The sequence below is a fragment of the Cyanistes caeruleus genome, chromosome 31, assembly GCF_971803275.1.
Source record: "Cyanistes caeruleus chromosome 31, bCyaCae1.hap1.1, whole genome shotgun sequence".
In the NCBI taxonomy this organism is placed as follows: Eukaryota; Metazoa; Chordata; class Aves; order Passeriformes; family Paridae; genus Cyanistes; species Cyanistes caeruleus.
The window spans coordinates 1,868,695-1,885,921 of NC_141731.1; the positions used below are offsets into that span (position 1 = coordinate 1,868,695).

The window sequence follows — 17,227 nt, forward strand, 5'->3', positions numbered from 1 at the left end:
TGGGGGCCCCGGGGGAGCACACACGTTCTGGGAGAGGGAGGATATGACCCCCAGGACCTGCCCTCACCGTCCTGCACAGGTAGAAGCCAAGCCCCAGCACCAAGAAGATGAAGCCCAACACGGAGCCCCTGATCCCCATCAGCATCTTGCTGTGGGCGGCGTCCGGTGCCATCTTTGGGGGGTCTGCAGGGGTCAGGATCCCCCCTAAAACCTCTCACAGACACCCCAAGCCCTTCCAATCACTCTCCCAGTCTCTCCAAGCCCACCCAAGACCCCCTGCAAACCTCCTCCCAGTCTCTTCCCAGCATCCCCAGGATCCACCAAAGCCCCTCCTGTCCCTATCAGGATCCCACAGCCCCCTCCCAATTGCCCCCCTGCCCCAGGACCCCCAAACCCTCTCCCACTTCCTTCTCAGCCCCACCGGGACTCCTCAGGAGCCCTCAAGTCTCTTCCCAGCACAATGAACCACATCCCAATCCCTGCTTTCCAATCCCCAATCTCCTTCCAGCCCCTCCAGACTCACTCAAATCCCTCCCAGTGACATGCAGCAGCCCCAAACTCCTTCCCTGTTTCCACCAGGACCCCCTGAACCCCATCCCACCCTCCCCAATAACCTTTAATCCCCTTCTCAGCCATTCTTGACCCCTAAACCCCTCTCCCAGTTTAAACCAGTCTATCTCAAACTCCCTCCCAGTTCCTCCCAGCACACCCCAATCCCCCTCTGGGCCCCCCAGTGCCTCCCCCGCTGCCCCCGGCGCTGTGGGGGCCGGGCCGTGCCCCAGTGCCGGCTCAGGGGGTGCTCCAGGCTGCCGTGCTCCACCTGGCAGCTGGAACTGAGCCCGCATTGCCAGGGGCAGTTTCCAGCAGCACCAGGGACAAAAGACAGAGAATACAAGCGTACAGCAATTTATATATGGGGTGGGTCCAGGGGTGGATACAAAACTTCAACCAGTGAGGGATATCCTGGGGAGGGGAATAGGACACATGGACCAATGGGGTGCTGTGGATTAGGGGATTTCCAAAGGGGACGTCCAAGCAGGGGGTTGGCATAAGGCAGGATTGACAGGGAACATTTGGGAACAAGGGGCAGGGTGGACAAGATTGATAGGGAAGGTGCTGGAAAAAGGGGTTGGGATACAATGATGGGCAGGGCAGGGGAGGAGATAACTTTGGGTTAAACCAACAAAGCAGGGGGGTAACAGCCTGGCTCGGCTGCAGGGGGGTCCCAGGGTGTGAGGATGGGGGGTTTGGGAGGGTTCCAGTCCTGGATACAGGGGTGCACGGGGGTCCTGCTGCAGCGGAATGGGAGTTCAGGGGGATCCCTTCCTATGTTCTGGGGTTCAAGGGGTCCCAGTGCCTGAAAATGAAGGTTCAGGGGGGTCCTGGTGCCCAGGAATGGGGGTTCTGGGAGGTTTCCATTCCCGAGAATGGGTGTTCAGGGGATTCCAGGTTCCAGATAAGGGGGTGCAGGGGTTTTTGGAGCTGGGAAGGGGGTACCAGGTGGTCCCGGTGCCCCAAAATGAACGTTCAAGGGGGTCTCTGTGCCCAGGAAGGGAGGTTTGCCCAGAAATGGAAGTGCAGGGTTGTCACGATCCGCAAGGTGGGATTCGTGATGTGGTTCTTTTAGTTGGTCTTAGAGTACAAAAGATTATCAGCAAACCAAGGACTTAAACAAGAAAACACAGTTTATTGAGTGCTCATCAGCACTAATATGCAATAGAGGGAAAGAAAAGAGAAAGCAAAGCATAAGGAAAAGAGAGTAAGGGGATTATAGCTACCAACGTCAAAGTCCACTCAGCCGTCCAACGACGCAGAGTCTTCTGTCCGTTGGGGAGATCTCAAAGGAAGGTAAGTTTGGGGTATAATTTTATAGTCTTTTGCAAAGCGAGGGGCACAGGGCCAAAACCAGAGGAGATTGATGATCATTGTGATGAATTCCATTGCGCAGGGAGCAGGTGTAGGGTACAGAGCGATCCATGTCTTGCAAGTCTGCTCACCAGCAGAACAAGGACAAGGTGTTGTGGAAAACCTATTGCACAGGGTACCACGCACAAGCCTCTGCTCACCAGCAGGAATGAGAGCCATGAGTCGTGGAGAACCCGTTGTGCAGGTTACCAAGCCTCTGCTCACCAGCAGGAACGAGAGCAGTGTACCGTGCAACCTCCTGCAAACAATCACTGAGCAAACATCCATCTCAGCTAGGCCCAAACCCCCAAACCAAGTCCCTTGTGATATTCAGGGTCTCAGTCTCTGTCCTTGAGACGGTTGTGAGACAGATGAGGGAATCTTCAGACCGTCTCTTACAAAACCTCTATAAACCCCAGACCTCCCTTTTGCCACAATGGGCTCCCTTGCCTCAAAACAGCCCAGATGCGCCAGACGCAGGGGCGTCCCCGCAACGGGGTCTCTCCTATCCCAAAAAAATAGCACAAGGTTAAAAGAACTCTGCAAAATTGCCACAAATGGCCCCAGAAAGTGAAGCAGCCTTCGGGAAGATGCTTATGGGGATTTAGCAGACAGGCTGCAGCCAGGTCAGTGGCAGAGCACACACACAGAAGATGTCTGTCTGTCACTGCTCAGAGTCTGTCAATGTTTTACAATTTGCACAGGTAAATTGAATCCAAATTGTTGGGCGTTGGCACCACCTGCTCTTTCTCCTCTCTTTTCCTTGACAGATTTTACATCGCTCCCTTTCACCCCACAGAGCTGGAAAGGAAAATCCCCAGCTGCCCCATGGCCATCTCTACCTGCCTTCCACAGCTCCAGGCCTACACCTTCTCCCCTCCCCTTTACTTTGCACCAGCTTCTCTCTCCTCCTCCCCCTGACAGTTCAGGGCAAGGAGATTTCACCCACTGGCACCACATCCCTCCTCTCACTTTGTCCTACTTTGCTCAGTTTTTATTTCTGTCACTGCCTGCCCTCACAGCCAGACCCGCCGTGGGGCTGTGTAATGATGGAGTGAATTATTGGAGCAATTACTATGGCTGGCTAGGCCTGGTCAGTGCCACCAAAATTGCTCTGTCACTGCCCTCCTGAGGCTGGGCAGGAAACAGAACACAAGGAGAGGCTCCCAGAGGATCAGGATAAGAGCAGGGAGAGGTCACTCATGGGCACAACACATCTGACTTGGGGAAATAATTGAATTAATTATTGCTGGGAATAAGGTTTTGTTGTTGTTGTCCGTGTTGTCATTGTTGTTGTTTGGTTGGTTTTTGGTCAGGCAATTTTTTCTCCCATCTTCTACTTGGAAGAAAAAACGGTGTGGGGGAGAGAGAGGAGACAAACAGGAGCAAACAAACGAAATGGCCACACACTTTCACATACCACAGGAATGGCTCAGCCAGAGAATGGAGAGTTTGGAAGTCTTGGCTGGGGAGTGACTTCTCTTGTCTGAGGGGAGGTTTTTCTTGGTAATTGCAGAAATACCTCAAGAAGTATTGGGGTGGACTCTGAGATTCTTGACTGGGGAGGGGGGAACTGATCTCCAGTGCTTTCAGTGTGGCTGAGGATTGAGAGAGAGTGAGCGAGCGGTCACGCATGTTGCAATGATATGCAGATAGAAAAACTCTGTAACTCGCAGAGTAATGATGAGAGTAAGTATGAATTTATTCAGCACTGAGTTGCATGGGGGGTATCTCCTCCAAAAGCATGCACACCTTGGAGACTTGTTTCTCCCTTTTTATTCTCTACAAAGTAGGGTTACACAGTACGCCTAATACATATTCATTTGCTAACCCCGGCTGTCCCTGCTTCGTATTAAAATTAGTTCCACGCCTATTTGCAGCTACGCACTGCTCCTTGTTGATCACTCTGGTGGTCGTCTGGGGGTCTTTGGGGCTGAAGTCAGCAATCTTCCATCAGCTGAACTTTTCAACTTGTCGTCTTGCACATGCTCCCTTCAGTTCTTTTGACATCCCCCCCCTTTCCATTTCTTCTGGCTAAGGGGTCCAAAAGAATCCAAGGAACCTACTCTGCCTATGGTGCATTTATGCTTGCATCCTGTTTATGTATTCTAGCTCTTTATCTCATCCTGCAGTCTTTATTCTCTTGCTGCTCTTATGAGAGCAGTCAGCATTTCACATGGATTTTGTAGCGCCTTCTTTTACTCAAGGCAATTTTTATAAATAATTCCTAATTCTTAATTTCTCTGTTTCAGCGGAGAGCAGGTGCCCATTTCCTGGGGTGGGGCTATCCTGTTGCCTTGCTGCCTGGATCTGCCTTCCTGTCACCGTCCCTGTGGCTGCTGGGGGTGGTACCGAGGTCCTGCCCGATGGGACCTGCCTGCCTTCGCTGGTCGCTGCCCGCTGCTGGTGGGTCGGTGCAGAGACTGGTCGCTGTCCCGTGGGTCCCCAAAGGAACGGTGTCCCCGTCCCCTCCCGCCCGTGGAGAGGCGGCCGTGCTTGCGCCACAGCGCCCCCGGCCGGGCACAATTGTAACTGCACCAAAGGGGAAACTGGCTCCATGTGGGAAAAGGCTGAGATTGGTTGGTTGGGTTGGTTGGTTGGTTGCTTGCTTGCTTGCTTGGGTTGGTTGGTTGGGTTGGTTGGTTGGGTTGGTTGGGTTGGGTTGGTTGGGTTGGTTGGTTGGGTTGGTGGTGCTGTTGCTGGTCTTGTTGGTTTGTGTCATTACTTACATATATATATATATATATATATATATATATATATATATATATATGTATACTAGTAAAGAACTGTTACTTCTTCTCTCATATCTGTGCCTGTAAGCCCCATAATTTCAAAGGTATAATAGAGGAGGGAGGGGGTCATCTTTTCCATTCCAGGAAGGTTCCCACACTCGTGGCAGATACCAAGGCACTGTCTTTTAAACCAGGACAATTATCAAACAAATCACAGCAGTAGAATGACTAGTAAAATAAATCCTACAAAACCACACTTCCCCCCTACCCTTCCCTTCTTCCTGGATATCACTTTATACCCCATTTCTCTTCCTCCTCCCTACCCAGTGGCACAGGGGATGGAGGTTACAGTCAGGTCATGTCACTGCCTTCCCACTCAGGGACAGGAATCCTTGTCCTGCTCCAGCCTGAGGTCCATCCCACGGGACACAGTCCCTCAGGAACAGGCTGCTCCAGTGCAGATCCCCACGGGCTCTGAAGTCCCACCAGGAGCCACTTCCATGGCTCTGCAAGGGCTTCCCACAGGCTCGGGGCCTCTCTCAGGCATCCCCTGCTCTGGTCTGGGCTCCTGCCAGGGCTGCAGGTGGGTCCCTGCTCGATCCCAGACTCACCCCAGCTCCCAGTGCCTCCAGCTCCAGGTCACCCTGAACTCCCGGTGGTTCAGGGCAACAGCGGTTTCTTGGCCTCCTGCCCGGGCCGGGCACATCCCAGGGCGTGCAAATCTCGGCATCTCCTGGCAGAGAAGCACACTGCGAGGGCTGGAGCAATTTGTCCTGTGTGTCCAACCTGTGCTCAGCTAGCTGAGTCTCCCATCACTCCACATCCTTGAGCACTGATTGGTCAGAATGGAGAAGAGGAATGATTCCGGTCAGTCCCACACTTTGTTCCTCAGGGCTGCCCCTGGGATCAGCCCCATATCACTTTGATTTCCCCCAAGAGGGAAAACCAGCCCAAATCCCTTTCACTGAATGGAGGAGGGGAGAGATTTCTGGCAGAAAACTCACAAAATCATTTTTTCCCAAGCTGCGAAGACCCAACCAAAGCGAAGTGAGCCGGGAGCCCCCAGCAGCGCTTCTCTGCCGTCCCAGCTGAAGCCCTCGCTGGCTGCTCCAGGCTGGAGCGGCACACTGGGAGCACTGGGAAGGGGCCCCGGCTCGGGGCGCAGTCCCCAGGGCAGCCCCATGTGTCATGATCCGCAAGGTGGGATTCGTGATGTGGTTCTTTTAGTCAGTCTTAGAGTACAAAAGATTATCAGCAAACCAAGGACTTAAACAAGAAAACACTTTACTGAGTGCTCATCAGCACTAATATGCAATAGAGGGAAAAGAGGAGAAAGCAAAGCACGAGGAAAAGAGAGTAAGGGGATTATAGCTACCAACGTCGAAGTCCACTCAGCCGTCCAATGACGCAGAGTCTTCTGTCCATTGGGGAGATCTCAAAGGAAGGTAAGTTTGGGATATAATTTCATAGTCTTTTGCAAAGCGAGGGGCGCAGGGACAAAACCAGAGGAGATTGATGATCATTGTGATGAATTCCATTGCAAGGGGGGCAGGTGTAGGGTACAGAGCAAACCACGTCTTGCAAGTCTTTGCTCACCAGCAGGAACGAGGGTAATGTGTCATGGAAAACCCATTGCACAGGGTACCATGCACAAGCCTCTGCTCACCAGCAGGAATGAGAGCAGTGTACCGTGCAACCACCTGCAAACAATCACTTAGCAAACGTCTACCTCAGCTAGGCCTGAACCCCTAAACCCAGTCCCTTGTGATATTCAGGGTCTCAGTCTCTGTCCTTGAGATGGTTGTGAGACAGATCAGAGAATCTTCGGTCCATCTCTTACGCCCCGGCCCCCATGGCAGCTCCAAGGCTCCGCCAGCCAGGATAGAATGTGGGACTGGGAACAGGGGAAGGGACGGGGCTGCCGGCACCAATTGAACACGAGGGACAAAGGGTGGAAAGCACAAGTGTTTAATGAAAAAGTAAGAAAATAATGCAGGAAATAACAGTACCTGGTCTCCAGGAGATGGACCTGCAGGAAGACGACATGATATGGAAGCTGATGTGTTTCTCTTCCACAACACGTTTATACACTCGCCTTTTATGTCTGTCTTGCTAGGACACTGCAGATACTGCCATGTGAACGTGATCTTGGCAATACTGGAATCATCATTACTGATGGGGATCACATAGGGACATCTCACAGGATGCTCTGAATTGGAAGGAACACACAAGGATTGAGGCCAGCTCTTAAGGGATTGGCTCATGTAGGCTCAAATCTCAACCGTGGCTTTATTGGCACCTTGCCCCAATCAAGACCATGTACACATGGAAGAATACACGGTGTTATATCAAGACAGACATAAAAGGTTAGTGTATAAATGTGCAGTGCAAGAGAAACAGGGTAAGTCCTGGAGTGGCTCAAGAAGGAGAAAGAAACCCCCAGCCCCAGCCCAGGCAGCCACACATCAGCTTGCACATCATATCCTCTTCCTGCAGGTTCATCTCCTGGAGACCTGGCACTGAGGTTGTTAGCGTTCAGGAACACACATAATCACGGAATGATTATATGAAGGTGCTTTATTGAAGAGCTCTGGGTGTCAGGGGAACACATACCCAAATCTGACCCAACTTGGATTTGAGTTGAGCATGTTTTTATACTCTATCGTTATGCAACTTACATATTAATTATTAAACTTACATTGTTCTATTGTAAGCATTTTTTACCTAAGCATGGATTTCTCATGATCCCCCTCAGCCCCCTAACATTGTTCCTCATGTTCTTTAAACAATAATTATATCTAATCATATCTAACAATTGTATCATTTATCATCTACTGACTACACAGGTGCAGTTTCACCTGATCTTTAGCAAGCACATGGCCTAACATTTCCCAGAGCCTACTTTTCCCAGGGCTTGCCAAACCTAACTTTCTTTCTAAGTCCCTGAATTTTCTAAGATTTTAAGACCTTCTACTATCAAGGTGACCCTGAGAGCAAACACTGAGATGTTCATGAGATCAGGCACTGAGGTGACCCCGAGGGTCTGTGCAAGGCTGACGCTGCGGCTGAGGAAGGGCATCCCAGGGCTGGGAGGGAAGAGGTGAAGCTGTGACCGCCCAGTGTGGAGAAGGTGCTTTGTCCATCCCCTGTTACAGGTGAGTTTGGGGTCTGCTGCAGAGATAGGGCATTGGATTTGAGCAGAATACACTCCTGAGTTTATTCTCAGCCAAGTACACACACACTCCATTGCCCAGGACAGGAACCCTGTAAGGAGGAGCAGAGAAAGTGCTGGCACCACAGGGGATGCTTTTTGCCCCCATGCCCCCCATGCCCTGCCCGTGTTCCCCAGGCCCTGCTCAGCTCCCAGGGACTCACGAGGAGTTGAAGCTGCTGCCATCCTCCCACTGAAGCTGCTCTCCCAGTCTGCGAAGCCCGAGCCAGTAATCAACTTTCCCACTGAGGTCAAAGAGGAACTCCTGGGAAGTAGAGAGGAGCCGGCAGGGGAAGCTGCACCTGCAGCACAGGAGCCCCCCAGGCTCCCCTCGGCCATCCAACCTCCCCCCACTCACCATTTCCTCATCCCTGAGCACAGCCAGGGAGGCCCCGAGCTCAGAGCATTGAGCCTGACCCTGATCCCAGGTGCAGTGATCCTTTGAGAGGAAGTAGCAGATCCTGCGGTACCCGATCCATCCATCTTGGACAGGCCAGCAGCTGCAAAGTGTCAGGAACAACTGGAATTCCTGTTTGTCTTCCCCCTGCAGAGGGAAGAAGAGAAGGTCTGAGGATTCCCCTCCACAGGCAGCAGGGACCCTGCTGTGCCCCGAGGGGCTGGGCCGAGGCAGCTCTCTCCCTTACCTGACTGCAAAGCCAAGGGCACCACCAAAGTCAGGGCCAGGATCACAAGCACAGCCAGGGTTAGGGCCACCCTGGGATGGGATCTGGTCCACTGGCCTGAAGTAGGAAAGAGTTGCTGGCTGTGAGGATGGGGCTGTCCTGAGCAGGGCCCAGCCCCTGCATTCCCCCACCCAACACCTGGGGTGCACAGCAGGGACCCTCCAGTCTGTGCGTCCCTCACTCAGCTGGCAGCAAGAAAGACAAGGGACAGGGACACAGCCAGGGCCTGGGCACAGCCAGGGTCAGGGCTAGGGGACAGCGGGTGGCAGGAGAATGGCCCAGGGCCAGGGCAGCTGGGGGTGTCAGTCCCAGCCACTGTGGGGGTCCAGCAGAGCACAAGGCCTCTTCCAGAGCCCTGGAAACAGCCATACCCCTGCCAGCCCTGTGCTCCTGGGGTGACTCTGTCCCCTCCCTACAGGCCACAGCGCTGGCCCTACACTCACACAGAAACTGTAGGGTTTTCTCTCCATTCATAGCTTCTGATCTGTTCCGGGACTTCAGGCGCTCCCAGTGCTACAGCAGAGCTCATTCTCCACATCTTCACCCATTGCACACTCGGCAGTAACACCTTTCTGCTTAGGACAGGTGGCTTCTTGCTCCCGAGGCAAGTGTGCAACCCTGGCTGCTGACACATGCTGGGGACACGGGAACTCGATCACAATATCCTGTACAGCTGGGCTCTCTTTGCTTGGAATAAAAAACACTGCTTTCCTGAGACATCAACAGTGCTGAAAAAGCCTTTCAGAGTTCCGACCCAGGAAGAGTTTCGCAATGACAAAGACTGAAGATTAATGGCCCAGGACGAGAGACCCACCCCGGCTGGTTCCAGCCCTGCGGTTCTCCAGGCACAGGACGGCAGTGCCGGGCCAGTCCTGCCCTGTCCCTGCTGCTCGAGGACGCTGCAGCAGCATCTGCAGCACAAGTGCAGACTCCGGGAGCTCCGGCCCCCGCTGGCTCTGCAGCTGCTGCAGACGAGCTCCGGGCCGGGACAGGCGGTAACAAGGTCTGGGAGCTGCCGAGTTCCTACACAGGGCAGCTCCAAATCGGGCTCAGCCTCACGAGGGGCAAAACAGGCTGCCCTGAGGAGGACAAGGATTGTCCCTTGTCTCTCTTGCTGCCAGCCCCTGTCCTGGCAGGTTGGAGCCCAGGGACACTGAGCGCTGGCATCGCACTTTGTGTCCCTGTTTGGAAACAGGAGAGGCGGGGCCTGGCAGAAAAAGAGGAATTTACGTGGCTTAACCTTCGGGAAACCGTGCGAGAAAAAGTGTTTTTTTCCCCTACTGACCCCGTGTGTCTCTCACTTGAGTGCTTTCGGTTGTGAGCGACGTTCAAGTTCATCCTGTCCCATCTTAGCCCCAGGGAGCGACAACTCTCGCCGCACCAGCGGCTGTCAGTCTGGTCCTGCATAGCCAAGAACAGTCCCGGTGTCATCTATAAAACCCCTCGACTGGCTTTTGCATGTGGGATTGTTTGAAGTTGCTGTTTAGAAGTCGGTCATTGTAGAATTGTACTGGTTGTTTTTTTTTCTGTGTTCCAATTGAATGTTTGATAGTTCTGCCAACGAGATTGTCAATTGCCATAAGCATTGTCCCTAATTTTTGTGGTCCCTTACTCAATTATTTGTTGCTATTGATACATTATTTATGAGTTTAATAGTCCCTTTTAAGTCTGTCACTTTCGAGGGCTTCAAAGCAAATCCCCTCACCAGCAGCATCTTGCAAAGAATTTTTAGCCTGCTCCAGAGGACTTGTAGCCTGACGCCACAACAACAGTGCATACTAATGAGAAACTTTCCCGCCAGAAACCTCAGTTACCCCCAGCAACAGCAGACTTGGAGGAGAAGGTTTTACCAGCACCAGTCAACAGAAACTGTAGGGGTGGGACTGCCAGCAACAAACTGAGGAGACAGAGATTATAGAAGGAGCTACGAGAGTCGAAGAACTGCCCTTTTAACTGTGGATTAGCTGCAGCAGATTCAGACACTGAAGACCACGGTCTACATCTCTTTTAGAGATTTTTTTTTAATATAAATTTGAGTGCAGATTAGCTGCATTCACTGCAGTGCCGCTGAGTTATTGCATTGGGACCAAAACACCGGTTCAGCCAGAGGATTCCTCAAATCCTCAGACCCGGGACTTTTTTTGTTTCCTTTCTTTTTTACTCCCTCACTCATTATCCCTTCCTCCCCTTTGTTGTTTGGTTGTTGTTTTTTTTCCTTAATAAACACCCTAGTTTATTTGAGCCCCGAAGTTGTGTCTTTTTCCTCACACCGGGCCCAGCGCAGCCACCTCCGGCCTCCCGACACGAAGCGGGACGAGCCAGCGCTGCTCCGCCACCGCCTCCTGCCGAGGCCCCAGCGGCAAGGAGACCGCGGGCAGCCGCTCCCGCAGCGCCCTCAGCCCAGGGCCAACACGGGCCGGCCACGGCACAAGCCACCCGCCACAGCCCCTGCCGCCCCTTCCCGGGCCCGCAGCGAGCCCCGAGCCCCCGCAGAACCGAGCGCGGCTCCCACCTGCGATGGCCGGGGCCGCCTCCGAGCTCCGCCGCCGCCTCTCCGGGCTCCGGAGTCCGGTCTGGTCACTGCGGTCACTCCCGGTTTCCAAGTACCCGCCGCGCCCTGAGGGCCGATCCGAGGGGCGGAGTGGGACGGGGCGGGAACCTTTCTCTGCCCAATCAGCGCGCGAGAACGAGACGCGGCGGGAGACGTCGGCCAAAGGGAGAGAGGGGCGGGCTTGGCACAGGGCGCGGAAACGCTGCTGTTCACTTGGTGATTATTCCATTGTTTTGCTAATTTGAAAAGTCGAATGTGAAACTGGCCTGGAATGTCTGATCCCACCACCGCACCTTTTCCGAGAAACGGCCGGAGTTCGGTAAAACAACCGGGGCAGTTCCGCGCAGAGCGCCACGCCACCCTATTCCCCCATTGGCTGACACCTCCCGCCTCGTCTCGTTTCTCGATCTCCTGTCCCGGCCCGGAGCTCGTCTGCAGCAGCTGCAGAGCCAGCGGGGGCCGGAGCTCCCGGAGTCTGCACTTGTGCTGCAGATGCTGCTGCAGCGTCCTCGAGCAGCAGGGACAGGGCAGGACTGGCCCGGCACTGCCGTCCTGTGCCTGGAGAACCGCAGGGCTGGAACCAGCCGGGGTGGGTCTCTCGTCCTGGGCCATTAATCTTCAGTCTTTGTCATTGCGAAACTCTTCCTGGGTCGGAACTCTGAAAGGCTTTTTCAGCACTGTTGATGTCTCAGGAAAGCAGTGTTTTTTATTCCAAGCAAAGAGAGCCCAGCTGTACAGGATATTGTGATCGAGTTCCCGTGTCCCCAGCATGTGTCAGCAGCCAGGGTTGCACACTTGCCTCGGGAGCAAGAAGCCACCTGTCCTAAGCAGAAAGGTGTTACTGCCGAGTGTGCAATGGGTGAAGATGTGGAGAATGAGCTCTGCTGTAGCACTGGGAGCGCCTGAAGTCCCGGAACAGATCAGAAGCTATGAATGGAGAGAAAACCCTACAGTTTCTGTGTGAGTGTAGGGCCAGCGCTGTGGCCTGTAGGGAGGGGACAGAGTCACCCCAGGAGCACAGGGCTGGCAGGGGTATGGCTGTTTCCAGGGCTCTGGAAGAGGCCTTGTGCTCTGCTGGACCCCCACAGTGGCTGGGACTGACACCCCCAGCTGCCCTGGCCCTGGGCCATTCTCCTGCCACCCGCTGTCCCCTAGCCCTGACCCTGGCTGTGCCCAGGCCCTGGCTGTGTCCCTGTCCCTTGTCTTTCTTGCTGCCAGCTGAGTGAGGGACGCACAGACTGGAGGGTCCCTGCTGTGCACCCCAGGTGTTGGGTGGGGGAATGCAGGGGCTGGGCCCTGCTCAGGACAGCCCCATCCTCACAGCCAGCAACTCTTTCCTACTTCAGGCCAGTGGACCAGATCCCATCCCAGGGTGGCCCTAACCCTGGCTGTGCTTGTGATCCTGGCCCTGACTTTGGTGGTGCCCTTGGCTTTGCAGTCAGGTAAGGGAGAGAGCTGCCTCGGCCCAGCCCCTCGGGGCACAGCAGGGTCCCTGCTGCCTGTGGAGGGGAATCCTCAGACCTTCTCTTCTTCCCTCTGCAGGGGGAAGACAAACAGGAATTCCAGTTGTTCCTGACACTTTGCAGCTGCTGGCCTGTCCAAGATGGATGGATCGGGTACCGCAGGATCTGCTACTTCCTCTCAAAGGATCACTGCACCTGGGATCAGGGTCAGGCTCAATGCTCTGAGCTCGGGGCCTCCCTGGCTGTGCTCAGGGATGAGGAAATGGTGAGTGGGGGGAGGTTGGATGGCCGAGGGGAGCCTGGGGGGCTCCTGTGCTGCAGGTGCAGCTTCCCCTGCCGGCTCCTCTCTACTTCCCAGGAGTTCCTCTTTGACCTCAGTGGGAAAGTTGATTACTGGCTCGGGCTTCGCAGACTGGGAGAGCAGCTTCAGTGGGAGGATGGCAGCAGCTTCAACTCCTCGTGAGTCCCTGGGAGCTGAGCAGGGCCTGGGGAGCACGGGCAGGGCATGGGGGGCATGGGGGCAAAAAGCATCCCCTGTGGTGCCAGCACTTTCTCTGCTCCTCCTTACAGGGTTCCTGTCCTGGGCAATGGAGTGTGTGTGTACTTGGCTGAGAATAAACTCAGGAGTGTATTCTGCTCAAATCCAATGCCCTATCTCTGCAGCAGACCCCAAACTCACCTGTAACAGGGGATGGACAAAGCACCTTCTCCACACTGGGCGGTCACAGCTTCACCTCTTCCCTCCCAGCCCTGGGATGCCCTTCCTCAGCCGCAGCGTCAGCCTTGCACAGACCCTCGGGGTCACCTCAGTGCCTGATCTCATGAACATCTCAGTGTTTGCTCTCAGGGTCACCTTGATAGTAGAAGGTCTTAAAATCTTAGAAAATTCAGGGACTTAGAAAGAAAGTTAGGTTTGGCAAGCCCTGGGAAAAGTAGGCTCTGGGAAATGTTAGGCCATGTGCTTGCTAAAGATCAGGTGAAACTGCACCTGTGTAGTCAGTAGATGATAAATGATACAATTGTTAGATGTGATTAGATATAATTATTGTTTAAAGAACATGAGGAACAATGTTAGGGGGCTGAGGGGGATCACGAGAAATCCATGCTTAGGTAAAAACAATGCTTACAATAGAACAATGTAAGTTTAATAATTAATATGTAAGTTGCATAACGATAGAGTATAAAAACATGCTCAACTCAAATCCAAGTTGGGTCAGATTTGGGTATGTGTTCCCCTGACACCCAGAGCTCTTAATAAAGCACCTTCATATAATCATTCCATGATAATGTGTTCCTGAGCTCTAACATTTTGGCAACCCTAGATGGGACATTGTGAGTGCTGCTGAGCGAGCTCACGGCCCGATCACGCTCCAGCCGGCACCGAGGGATTCTCGGGGAGCCCATCCGGCCGCGACCGTCTCCGCTGCTCACAACGTCCCCGGGAGAGAAAGGTAAGGTGCTTTACTTTGGTTTGGGTGCCTGCCAGTTAGACGCAGCGAAAGCTGTGCGTGGTTGGGCTAAAGGAATTCCTGTCGGTATTGCCCAGGCGCCATCCATAAGACGACTGCAAAAGCATCGCAGGTTCGACATTTGTGGTGTTTTACAGTTATAATATGGAGAAGTTTAAGTGGTTTTGGGCTGCAATGCTCCCATACCAGGTACTTCTACTTTGGGGTGCTTATTAGCACATTGGAAACAAGGTAACTTTGGGGAAGAATTACATAAGACTAAGTTAATTTCAGCATGATCTCCAACAGAAAAAGACCCCAGTGACCCTGTCTCATCTGTTGGTAGCTATAACCCCCTCTTCTCTCTCTCTTTACTTTGTTTTCTTTAGTTCCCTCTCTCTCTCTCTCTATCGCATAACCCTTGTTGGCACTAAAATAAAGGTACATTATTGCTGTTGTGATTTAAACTGAAATCCCTTTGTGTCCTTTTGCACTCTGAGATCAAACAAACCTCTCACGAGTCCCACTCGCGTTATTGAATTGTGACATTTAAACTGGAGTCACGGACAGGATTTCTGACAGACAGAAGGGGCTGCAGGTTTGTTGTGCAGTCTGTATTAGGGGAAGGACGTCTCGCTCCAGCCGCACCCAGCCCGACACTCCCAAAAGAGTGAGCGGTGTCTAGAAAGCAAGGGGGGCCACTCGAATTTCCCACAAACTGCACACACCGAGGTGAAAAGCACCCCACACTCACTTGAGGGCTCTGTCTGCAGAATTTCACAAAAGATCCCTTAGTGCAAAAGGGTGGGAATGTTTTTGTTGTTGTTGTGTGTATGAATTTTGACTGCTTGGTGTAGCAGAAAGACAACGAGAATTTTAAACTGAAGGAGTGCCTCCCAAGCAGATTTAGTCTTTTCACCCAAACAGGGAAGCAAAAAGCTCTGTGTGTGTGTGTGTGTGTGTGTGTGTGTGTATAATTTAAGTTTATACCTCCCTGTAATGGTTTTCCCTTTGTAAAAATGACTGAAAACGGCAGTGCAGAAATTACAGTTGCATTTTATGCATGTTATGCTCTGTTAGCAAAACACAATGCCAGACCTTCTCCGGAAGGGGAAAAGTTGGTGCTTAATAATTAGTTTAATTTGGAAAATGTGATTGATAGAGTAAGTTCTTTACAACATGAAACAAAATTTAAACTGGGCAAAAATCAAACTATACTCTGCTCAGTTTTGGGAGCTTGTCTTACAGCAGCTATAGAAACTCGCTGTAAGTAGTGAGGAAAAAACTACAATAGACTCCCTCCAAAACCTAGTTAAAACTTTGCAAAAGCAATTGGATGAAGAAAGAAGTAAGATCAATCTGTTGTGAGCAGCCCTCCATTAAAAAATTCAAAAAATGCTGACTTGCTAAAAGAAACAAGAGAGGGAAACCCCTCTCATTAATCAAATTTACCCTCAAAAAGAGCTAACTTGGATAAAATTGTGGGGAACACTGCTCTCCTAGTTTGAAACCTCTAATTAAAACAGAATATAATTATATCAATGATAAAAATCTTGATCTGCACATAACCACTAAAAATAGAAAAAAAAAAAAAAAAAAAGAAAAAAAAAAAAAAAAAGGGGGGGGAGTACGGGTGTCTCCCTCATGAGTCAGAGACAGAATACGTATCCCGAGTGTCTCTCACTGGAGGTGATCAAATTCGGTTGAGAGAACGGGAATCCAGTGGGCACTGGGGACATGAAGTCTTCTTAACAGCAGGAGACAGACGTAACCCATGGTCCCTAACTCAGCACACAGCTTATTGGGCAGAGGGGCTTAACCCCTTGGAAAGGGGGGACCCTATAGCTATAGTGAGTACCCCAAACCAACTACTGAAAACATTCACAAAGCTGCCTGCTTGCAAATGATACACAAAAGAAAATTAATTGCCGGCTATGAATCACCAATGTTGTTACCTGTGAAAACTAAAATTATGACCCCTTTCATTCAAGGCCTTCCAGAATCACTTCAACCTACAGCAATTTTCCTAAAAAAAAAACCCCAAAAACCAAAACAAACAAAAAAAACCCCATAGCAGCTATAATCTCTGTGGATAGACTGCTCAACCGGGTTCCACTGATCCTGGGTTTACTCCCTTCACCACCCCCTCTCAGCTGACAGGTTCACAATTGCGTTCTACTGCTAGGAACCATAAAATTTGCACACGGAGAAAAGTTGCAAAAGAGCTAATTAATTACAGTAGCAATTATGGACCTATAAAAATCCCAGAAGAAAAATCAGAGAAAGCAAAGGGTGTTAGATACATTGGTTCTCTTAATGAAAACCCAGAAAAGAGAAAACAAATCTCTAACCACTAGTATTGGTGGTCACTAGAGATAAAGAAAGGGGTCCCCAGAAACATAAAGGATGGCTTGTCACTTAAAAGTTGAGTAAAGCAGTCTCTAACTGGAACTGTCCCAGGTTCATTGTATCCAATGCCCCATTGTATAACCCAGCACACCTCCACAGGCTCTGGGCTGTCAGCCAAAGCAGTTTCCTTCTCAGCTTCTGGGAGTGGAGCCCAAACAGCTTTAGAATCAGGGAAACTGGTAACTCTGCCTCTCATGGGTGAGCAGAGAGGCAGAGGTTGGTTGTATTGAAAATGCTCACTAGAAATAACAAAACTGGAGACATACTGATTATAACAATAGTGGGTCCTAAACGTGCACCTATTACTTCTGTAGTGAACACTCGAGCCCAAATTTCTGTGTTGACCAATACAGACTAGTACAGGATTTGAGAGCAATAAATGGAATAACTAAAGGTTATTCCACCCAGTGGTAGCTAATCCTTGCACACTGTTAACATCCGTAAAAGAGAAATAGAAATGGTTTACTGTAATTGATTTAAAAGATGCCTTTTTCTGCACACCCCTTGACAAAGAAAGTAGGAAACTGTCTGCCTTTGAGTGGGAAAATGCAGAAAATGGAAGGAAAACCCAGCTCACCTGGACACGACTCCCACAAGGATACAAGAACAGTCCAACCCTATTTGGAAGCCTAAGCTCTTGGCTAAGGAGCTGGAGATTTGGACGGAGAACGGGCAAGTACCAGAGAACAATACCTGCTGTTACAGTATGTTGATGATACACTGACAACTACAGAAGAGAAAACAACCTGCATAAAGGTAACAATTGAAATTTTAAATCAGCTGGGAATGAGTGGATAGAAGGTGTCTAAAGAGAAGGCACAA

General features: G+C 51.6%; 1 protein-coding gene and 1 long non-coding RNA gene across 2 annotated transcripts in view; one reads left to right on the top strand and one right to left on the bottom strand.

Annotated features, from left to right (window-relative positions):
* LOC111945436 (uncharacterized) overlaps positions 1-17,227 on the bottom strand; it is a 93,207-nt gene that overhangs the window by 51,209 nt on the left and 24,771 nt on the right. The gene's annotated exons all lie outside the window — the stretch shown is intronic.
* LOC147648686 (uncharacterized) lies at positions 12,692-13,253 on the top strand. Its single transcript, XR_015279987.1, has 3 exons — positions 12,692-12,813; positions 12,907-13,007; positions 13,119-13,253. It is a non-coding gene; the product is annotated as an uncharacterized LOC147648686 (long non-coding RNA).